A 10,517-nucleotide genomic window follows, 5' to 3' on the forward strand; every position below is an offset into this window, starting at 1 on the left:
TAGAGCAAAGCAAGATGATTTGGCTCCATACCCATGCTATCCCTTTTTCTTTAAGCTGTAATGATCTCTCTCTTCTCCTTGCTCCAGCAGTCTGATGTATCTTACTCTACCTTCAAGGATGAATGGAGTGCTATGTCTTCTGCTAACATTTGAATGATTCCACCAGGCCACGAAATCCATCTTCTGTTATCATCTTGTATTTTTTAAACCTAGTTAACTTATTTAATTAGGTTATGTTTGTATGAGAGAGATTTGCAACTTACCCACTCTGTTGTGGTTGTACACTTGACTGATAATTCTCTCTCCCTGTCTTCAGCCTCATTCCCTGAGTGATAAAGCAGATTATCAGGATCACAGAAATACAACTGAACTATTAGCCAACTTACTCAACTCCTTTCTAATTTTTCTACTTCGTGAGTTACAGTTCAACTAACCATAGCTGGTCATATTCAACTATCATCATTACCTGTTTTGTTTTCTTTTTTAGAATGTTTGTGTGCTTTTCTCTCTAAGTTTATAAGAATGACTTCTTGAAGACCTACAAATAATATACACCAATCTTTTCCTAATCATCTACTTGTTCTAAAGAAGTAAAAATTTGATTGGAATACTTGTTTTTTTCTAGGAAAAAAACCAGCAATCTTCAACTGTTCAAGTGAATGCTTCATCTATGGGATATTATTATACAACTATGGCCCAGAACAGAAGCAGCCTAAAGTTGCAAGGAAGCCAAATTGATGTTCTGCTCTGTTGTACTAATATGGTTCATTTGATGATCAGATGAGACAAGGGAGTTGAATCTTTCCTGACATTCAATCAAAATGACCTAGTTTCTTTAAAAAAATAATTTAGCCTTTTGATAAAGTTAGATTTGTATACCAAAAGGTCAAAATGTAGGAGCAATGCTCCATATATTTTAGTGGGCGATTAGTATCTCAGAATGGCATTGCTGAACATAGTGAGAAATTATTTTATTTTTACTTGTGGATATCAATGGAAATCTAGATTATATGGGATAAATAAAGGAGAAGAAAGAAAATTTTTCTTCTCTTTATGTTTGTGTGTGTGTGTGTGTGTGTGTGTGTGTGTGCGTTTTCTGCTCCAGTAAACAGAAGTAGGGCCCTAGCTGTAAATCTTCTTGGGGTACAAATTGTCAGTGTGTGGGCACACTTCTGGTATGGGAGTGCAGCAGATAATTTTGTTGGCAGTTGTACTTCTAGGCAAGTTGGCGAAGGGACCTCTTGATGATGCCACCATGCAGGCTCAGCACCAGGCAAAAGGTGGACTCTTCCTGGATGTTGTAGTTAGACAGGACATGGCCATCTCCAGCTGTTTCCTGGTGAGTATCAGTCTCTGCTGGTAAAGTGGCATGCCTTTCTTATCTTGGATCTTGGCCTTGACATTCTTTTTTTTTTCTTTTTTTATTATCATTTTTTTATTTTAATTTTAAATAGCTTGTTTTACATGTCAATCCCAGTTCCCTCTCCCTCCCCTCTTCCCGCACTCCCCTTCCCCCCTCCCTCCCACGCTATTGCCAAATCCTTCCACATAGGGGATATCTAGAGTCTGTCATTTTACTCTTGGTAGGGTCAAGGCACTCCCCTAAGAGTCCAGGCTGAGAGAGCATCTCTCTTTGTGCTATAGGCACATGAAGACAGTTTGTATACCAGGGATAGACACTGATCCACAGCTCAGGGCCCCATAGGTTGCCCAGGCCTTCTCACTGACACTCACATTTGGGGGGTCCAGATCAGTCCCATGCTGGCCTCCCCACTGTCGGTCTGGGGTCCAAGAGCACTCCCCTGTTCAGATCAGCTGTCTCTGCTGGTTTTGCCAGCCCATTCTTTGCCAATTTGCTCATCACTCCTCTCTCTCTGTCACTGGGTTCCTTGGGTTCAGTTCAGTGATTAGTTGTGTGTTTGCCTCTGCTTCCATCAGTCACAGGATGAAGGCTCCCGGATGGTTATAGACATCAAGTTCATTATCAGGAATGGGCATTCGAGGTGGTCCCTCCACTATTGCTTAGCTTGCCAATTGATGTTATACCTTTGGATCACTCGAGGTCACTCTGGTGCCTGATCTGTCTTCGATCCTATGATTCCCTCTTCCCCCTATTCTATCCCCACCCCTCAACTTCCTGTTCCCCCATGACCAACTCCCTTCCTCTTTACCCCCTCTATTCTTCCCGGGTCCCACTCTCCCCGACCGCTCGCCGTGTTCCGCATCCATTCAGAGGATCTTGTCTCCATCCTCTTCTCTTGGGTACTACGCATATATGCATATCTTTTAGGTTCTTTCCTGTTTCCCAGACTCTCTATCTGTGGAAGTGCAGACTGGCACTATCCTGATCCATATCTAAAATCCATATATGAGTGAGTACATACCATGTTTGTCTTTTTGCGACTGGGTTACCTCACTCAGGATGGTTTCTTCCAGTGCTATCCATTTCCCTGCGAATTTCAAGATTCCATTGTTTTTTTCTGCTGAGTAATACTCCATTGTGTAAATGTACCACATTTTCTCTATCCACTCTTCGGTTGAGGGGCATCTAGGTTGCTTCCAGGTTCTGGCTATTACAAACAATGCTGCTATGAACATAGTGGAGCAGATGCCCTTGTTGTATGAACCTGCCTCATTTGGATAAATGCCTAAGAGTGGAATTGCTGGGTCTAGTGGTAGATTAATTCCCATTTTCCTGAGGAATCTCCATACTGATTTCCAAAGAGGCTGTATGAGTCGGCATTCCCACCAGCAGTGGAGGAGTGTTCCTCTCTCTCCACATCCTCTCCAGCATAAATTGTCTTCGGTGTTTTTGATTCTAGCCATTCTGACAGGAGTAAGATGGTATCTCAGAGTTGTTTTGATTTGCATTTCCCTGATGGCTAAGGATGTTGAGCACTTTCTTAAGTGTCTCTTGGCCATTTTAGCCTCCTCTACTGAGAATTCTCTATTTAGCTCTGTACCCCACCTTTCAAGTGGATCCTTTGGTGTTTTGGAGACTTGTTTCTTGAGTTCTTTGTAAATTTTGGAGATTAGCCCTCTGTCAGATGTAGGGTTAGTGAATATCTTTTCCCATTCTGTGGCCTGCCTTTTTGTCTTTTTGACTGTGTCCTTTGCCTTACAGAAGCTTTTTAGTTTCAGGAGGTCCCATTTGTTAATTGTCGATCTCAGTGCCTGTGCCACTGGTGTTATGTTTAGGAAGTGGTCTCCTGTACCAACTCGTTGAAGAGTATCTCCCACTTTCTCTTCTAAAAGTTTCAGTGTGGCTGGATGTATGTTGAGATCTTTGATCCATTTGGAGACATTCTTGCTAGTGTCTCTGGGCTTTACTTCAAGAGTGGTGGTCTTGCCTGTCACAGTTTTCAGGAAGATCTGCATGTTGGTGTCTGGTGTTTGACCAACTCAGTTGACGAGAAAGAGAACAGTGAACATAAATTTATTTTTCAAATATATCTATGTCTATATCTATATCTGTGTCTATTTAATCTTACATGCATAATTGCTGATACTTCACACTGTGAAATAGCAACAGCAAAGTAACACAGATTCGAATAGTCTCTCCTTTGCACAAGAGAAGCTTCCTTGTAGACCTAGTCTAGTTAGTAGCTACTCAGAAAGTCATGAATAAGAAGCATAGGATTGGGGATGGTGGTGAATTCAAACCCTTTAGTATAATTTACCTATTAAATTCCAAGTAAAAATTTGTTCATGCAATTGTGGTACATACAGATTATGTTTATATATTTAGAAATATCCATCGTCTATCTATTTATCTACCTACCTATCTTTTTTCTATCTGCACACACATATATATGTGTAACAAAAATTAATAAAAAAGAGATCACGAACTTTAAAGAAAGCAAGTATGATATATAGGATTTTTTGGATGGGGAAAAGGGAAAGGTGAAATGATGCAATTATGTAATAATCTCACTAAGTAAAAGTAAATTAAAAGAATCCATTTTTCTATTCTATCCTGAATTTTATGTCAATTTTCATCTCTCAAAGCAAACTCCCATTTCTTATCCAAATTGTATAACTTTTTAAAAAGTGGTCTCCCATCATGGGAAGTTATTTAAGGATGTATCTGCCTTTCTAACTAGGTTATATTATATAACATATAATTGCAATATTTTTATATGACATACATTATATACAGAAGAAATATATACATATATCTCTATATATGTTTGTGTATCACACAAGCACACACACACATATATATGTATATATATATATATATATAAATAGAGAGAGAGAGAGAGAGAGAGAGAGAGAGAAAGAAAGAGAGAGATCACATTTCAACCACAGTTGTTGTCACTCAAGTTATCTACTACTATTGGTTGAATTTAAAACAAAAGAATGATGTGGGATGTCCTTCTGTATGCTGCGAATACGTATTGCTTTTATTGGCTGATGAATAAAGGTGCCAATGAGCAGACAGAATATAGCTAGGAGGGAAATCAATAATAAGTCTCCAAGTCTTAATATGGGAACTGATCTGTAGCCCAAAGAAAATCCTAACTATGTTGACTATGAGACAAAAGAGTATTGATTATTGATCTGTTATGGTAGAGTGAATTAGGTAGAATAATAAACATTGTCATTTGGTAATGTTTAGTTATGGTTATAAAACATACATTTTGTGGGCCTACTACTGATAAAGGAACTTCTAGAATATCTTTGAGAATTGTGAAACCATTCTTGGCTCTTATGTTTGCTTTAATTAAGGAATTAGGGTGTCGGATGTTCACAATCACATAAAACTTCAGTTGTCAGGAGCCTGTGGATTCTCATCTCATGAATTCCAAGAGTGAGATTAATGGACTATGGAGAGTAAATTTTTGAAAGAACTTTATTATAGATTCATAGCTGGAAGCATAAGAGAAAGATGGTAGAGTTCCTCATAGCATGAGAAGGTCCTGGGGAGTAGGATACCACTGACTGTGTGAAATGGGGCTATGATCCACTCTGAGTTAACCCACACTGTGTAAAAGAGTATATTCTCAGACTGTGTCTGAGAGACACTATTTACAAACAGCAGTTTACCTCATTCTGATGGTAGAGAGTGACTGTGCTCTTGGTTGGGTAAGTAAACACTATCATCTCTCTACCTGCCACCATTCATGCAACACAAACCGATGAATGAATTTTTTTGTGGTGTTAGAAACGGTGCCACCCCATAAATTTGTTAGGATAAAGTGAGACTATAGGGGCTTATGAGTATATTAAAATCATACCAGGGAAACCTGGTCCATAAACATGCCAGATATAGAGAGGGTGTAAGACTCACTTGTTGTTTATGTTTGTTTGTTTATTTGCTTGGTTGGTTGGCTGGTTGGTTGTTTTTCTCCTTGCTCTTTGAGAGCCTGACTCCTAGCTCCCAAATAAATACACAGAAATTTATTCTTACTTATGAATGCCTGTCTTTTGCTTGGCTTGTTTTTATCCAGCTTTTCTAACTTAAATTAACCCACTCCTCTTTAACTACGTTTGTCCTCTGGATTTTTACTTTATTCTATTCTAAAGACCTTTCTTTCCTTCTTACTTGGTGGCTGGTCCTTCGTGTCCTACTCTCCTTTTCTCATTCTTCCTTCTTTGCTCTTCTCTCAAACCTAGATTTCTCCTCCTATTTATTCTCTGCCTGGCAGCCCTACCTTTCCCTAACTAGCTATTCATAATAAAGACACTAGGCCAATCCGATATTTTCGACAGGCAAAGTAACACAGCTTTAGAGAGTTAAACGAATGTAACGTAAGAGAATGCAACACATCTTTGCATCATTATGCAAATATTCCACCGCATAAATGAATGTAATGCATCTTAAACTAATATCCTACAACACTCACCTGGATCCCACAAAGTGATGGACACTTAGCACTGGTATTGTAATTGCCCCACACTGACCTATCATCTAACATTCAGTGAATATGTCAAGAAATGACAGGCAGAGAGGACTCTTGAGTGTTCCTGAGGCTTCAGTTTGGCTCAGCTATTGCATCTGATGACTTGGCCTACTCAACTGCCATCTGTGTAAATCTGTCCATTTGTACCCAAGTTCAACATCTTTTCCTGATCTACCAGTTTCTTCTGGGACTCAACTCTAACTTTCCTCACAATTGTGACTGTCTCAGGATCTGAACGGCAGTCTCTCCTTTAAGCTGGTCTTGGGTTAATTACCTTATGAGTATAAGCTCTGCTTATATGTCTACCAGCGCACTTTGGAAGCCTCTGAAAACTCTTCCACAATCCTTTAAACTGGTATTCATTTTGTAAACCACATGTATGTGTATATATAAATATATTTACAATGTGCTGTGTGACTGAGAGTTAATATTAATAATTGAGACTCAAGTTTAAAAAATCCTATATCCTGTGCAGTCTCTGCCAGACAGTCAAGGTTGGTAGATAGAATTGTCTAATTGCTGCTGTTGAAACAATTGCACCATGGGAATGCTATGTTACTGTTTATTTATTTAACGATTCTATTGAAATCCAAAACAGTACCAAGACACCACTGTGTTTGTCTATGTTTTGGCATTGTGTGCTCACAATAGAAGGCAATAGCTTTTGTGTTAAAAAGGTTATGGGGGATGGAGGCATGGAGAGAGAATGTGCTGTTCAAGATAATCGATTTCTCAAGATGTCCAGGTGCCTCTCTGTTACAGTCAGATCCTCATGTAGTCTCCAGTAAGTTCATGCTCATTTAGGGGAAGTAGCACAAGGGGAAATGCAGATCGCCTTTAGTGCATTCTGGGCCTAACCAAAGACATTCTTGCTTAAATGTCAGTGGCATCTCCGGCCTCTGGCAAGGTCAAAACTGCTGACAGCTTTAGCCAATGGGTTGGGGGGGTTACAGTCAAGTCTAAATAACTCCATAAATACCATGTCTTACTGGGCATGTATTGAAGGAAATCACACACAGACACACACACACACACACACACACACACACACACACACACAATTTGGAAAAAGAATATTGCTCTTCTCTTTTATGTAAACACATTATTTACTAATGTAAGCATGCATTTGTAGGGGGGAGGGGAGTAGATATTCATTTTCAGTGTCCTCTGCCCCAAACTAACTATCCAATCCCTGTCTTCTGCTCTCATTAATGCTCTATGGTCTGTGGTTTCTAACCACCACACAGTTAGGGGAAACAGGATTTCTCACTGAATTTGAGTTTTCCCAAACAAGCAAACACAAATGCTGAGCCAAACTCCTGGAATCCAGTTGCAGAGATGGAGGAGTGATGAGCAAAGTGGTTAAGACCAGGCTGGAGAAACCCACAGACAGCTGACCTGAACAAGAGGGAGCTCATGCTCCCCAGACTGATAGTTGGGAAACCAGCATAGGATTGAACCAGAGTCCCTGAATGTGGGTGTCATTTAGGAGGCCTGGGCAATCTATGGGACCTCTGGTAGTGAATCAGTATATATGCCTAGTATACAAGCGGACTTTGGGAGCTCATTCCACATAGGGGGGATAATCTCTCAGCCTAGATACACAGGGGAGGGCCTAGGCCCTGCTCAGAATTATAAGACAAACTTTGAAGGTCCCGCATGGAGGATCTCACCCTCCCTAGGGATCAGACAGGAGATGGGATAGGGGGTGACTGAGAGGCAGGGGAGGAGGAGAGGGAGAGGGAACTGGAATTGACATGTAAAACAAGCTTGTTTCTAATTTAAATAAAACAATATATATATATAAGACTTGAAGGATTTCTCTTTCTGTTGCAGTCTACAACACCATGGACAGCACATAGCTTAGTAGGTAGTGTTGCAGCCCATAAGTATTGGTATTATATTTATCTTTATAAGTGTTTTAAAACAAATATTTCTTTGAAATAGTAGCTCTGAGATTACTTTGAGATAAATTCTATATAATATACTAGATGAAACTAGATTATAGAGCTCCCTTTGCTCCTATATCATTCCCTGTATCAGTTTAATGCACAACTCCCAAGAACTTCACTGCAGAGGAAAATATGAAGCTACTGTTTGCAGAGTTCTCAACCTGTCTCCTTGTGTTGGGTTCTTACACAGCTTTGTTTTCTGAATTTACCAAGACCAAAAGGAACACTTAAAAGTTTCTTTTACTATACAGTCAAGTCTAAATAGCTCAATAAATACTGTGTCTTACTGGGCATACATTGAAGGAAATTACACACATACACACACATTTGGAAAAGACTGTTGCTCTTACCTTTTTTTGTAAACACATTACATACTAATGTATGCATGCATTTGTAGAGTACTGACTGCATGGATAACATTTGGCCCCTATTTTTATCTTTTGTACACTGGTGTTTTGCCTAACATTAGGTTTTTATCACAATCATCATTGGGCCCACGGTTGTGCCATGATACTCCATCAAAAGGAATACAGTGTAATCTTGCTATTGAAGCTGAGCTAACTCCAATAAGTGCCTAAAATCCATTGACTTTGCCTTACAATTTTAAAACATCCTATTACGCCTAATAAATTTTCTGTGACACTACATTTGTACTACTAGGGAAATGTGAACTAAATTGGCCTTTTAACATCTTTTCTTCAAATTTTTATTTCAAGCTGATTATCCTATAGATATATAATGTTCTGGGTGTAGCTAGAGTTTTCTTGTCGTGTCATGTTCCTCAGCCACCTTGCCCCAGACACACACACAAAGACTAGTATTCATTTTAGAACAGTTGCCTGATGGCTTGGGCTTCTAATTGGCTAACTCTGTCTTAACTATTAACCAGTTTCTATAAACCCATGTATTTCCATGTGGTCTTGGCTTACTGGAGGATGCCCAGACCTATTCCTCCCTTGGTGGCTACATGGTGTCTCCTCTTGGTCTGTCTCTGCCTATCTTTCACAGAATTCTCCTCATTTCCTAGTCCTGCCCATCTTCCCGTCTCTATTAGCCAAACAGTGTTTTATTCATCAACCAATAAGAGAAACATATATACAGAAGAACATCCCCCATCACCGGGGCATTGATTTGAGGGTTGTCTGTTACAATCTTTGTTAGCAAGTAGCAATTTATTGCTGTGAGAGGTCCCTTGCATCCATGAGGCTTAGTTTCTTCATGTATTAAGTGGAAATAAGAATGTACAAATCTTGCGGTGATTGTGATAATTAGAGTCAATGCTGTATCACAATATCTAGGACAATGCATGGGAACTTAGCACTTTATTAAATATTCTTTTACTTTTTCTTTCCTCTATAGGGAGGTATTTGTTAAATCAGGCAGGTTTCTCTTTCAAAAACATGTCTTTAAGAATAAGTTGTGGGAGACTAGAAGGAAGACTCTGGATCTGGCTTGGCGCTTGCCCTGGTTTCGCCATGGAGAAGACAGAACTGATCCAGAAGACCAAGCTGACCGAGCAGGCTGAGCGCTATGATGACGTGGCCACCTGCATGAAAGCTGTGACAGAGCAGGGTACCGAGCTGTCCAAAAAGGAGCGCAACCTGCTGTGGGTGGTCTACAAGAACGTGGTTGGGGACCGCAGGTACACCTGGCAGGTCATCTCGAACATCCAGCAGAAGACTGACATCTCTGACAAGAAGTTGCAGCTGATCAAGGACTATTGGGAGAAAGTGGAGTCGGAGATGAGGTCCGTCTTCACCATGGTACTGGAATTGTTGGATAAGTATTTAATAGTAATCCAGAGAGTAAGGTCTTCTATCTGAAGATGAAGGGAGATTATTTCTGGTATCTTGCTGAATTATCATGTGGTGACAATCTCAAACAAATGATAGATAATTCCCAAGGAGCTTACCAAGAGGCATTTGATATAAGCAAGAAAGAGATGCAATCTAGGCACCCAATCTTCCTGGGGCTGGCTCTTAAGTTTTCTGTATTTTACTATGAGATCCAAAAACGGCTCTTGATGAGGCCATCACAGAGTGTGATACTCTGAATGAAGATTCTTACAGAGACAGCACCCTCATCATGCAGGTGCTCAGAGACAACGTAACATCGTGGACTTCAGACAGTGCAGGAGAAGAATGCGATGCAGCAGAGGGAGCTGAAAACTAAAGGCATCCAGGGTGCCGTCCCCTCAAGAAAACCTTTCTACATCTCCATTCCTTATTCTACTTGGATTTCCTCTAGCAAGGAAGCCCATCCATGTGTATGGGATCAACTGTTCATAGTCTTTTCACACTGCAGCTTTGGGAAACTCCATCCTTGATTTGTGTTGTCTCTGCCTTTCTGGTGTGCAGTTACTGATGTAGAAAAGTGGCAATAGCTTCATTTCATACAAACACGAGTAACTTCCAGACACTTTTGTAGAGGACTGACAGTGCATTTGGTATTTAAGTAATCTGAACCAGTTCTGCAAGTGGGTGTGTTTTGTATTTCTGTGAAGATATGGAAATGCATTACATTACAATTTAAAGTAATTGTAATAACTTCCTGATTTGTACATTCCCTCTCTGACCCTTCTTTGGGGGTTTCCTTTCAGAAGTAACTTTTCCATACTTGTACTGCATATTCCTTTTTAGTAGGAACCAGAAGTGTTAGA

The 10,517-nt window shown here is 40.0% G+C and overlaps 1 pseudogene; it reads left to right on the plus strand.

Moving 5' to 3' along the window:
• Nucleotides 1–9,333: 9,333 nt before the first annotated feature.
• Nucleotides 9,334–10,226, plus strand: LOC101829646 (annotated as a pseudogene).
• The last annotated feature ends 291 nt before the right edge of the window (nucleotides 10,227–10,517 follow it).

Source organism: Mesocricetus auratus, unplaced genomic scaffold (genome assembly GCF_017639785.1).
Source record: "Mesocricetus auratus isolate SY011 unplaced genomic scaffold, BCM_Maur_2.0 Super-Scaffold_100051, whole genome shotgun sequence".
Lineage (NCBI taxonomy): Eukaryota > Metazoa > Chordata > Mammalia > Rodentia > Cricetidae > Mesocricetus > Mesocricetus auratus.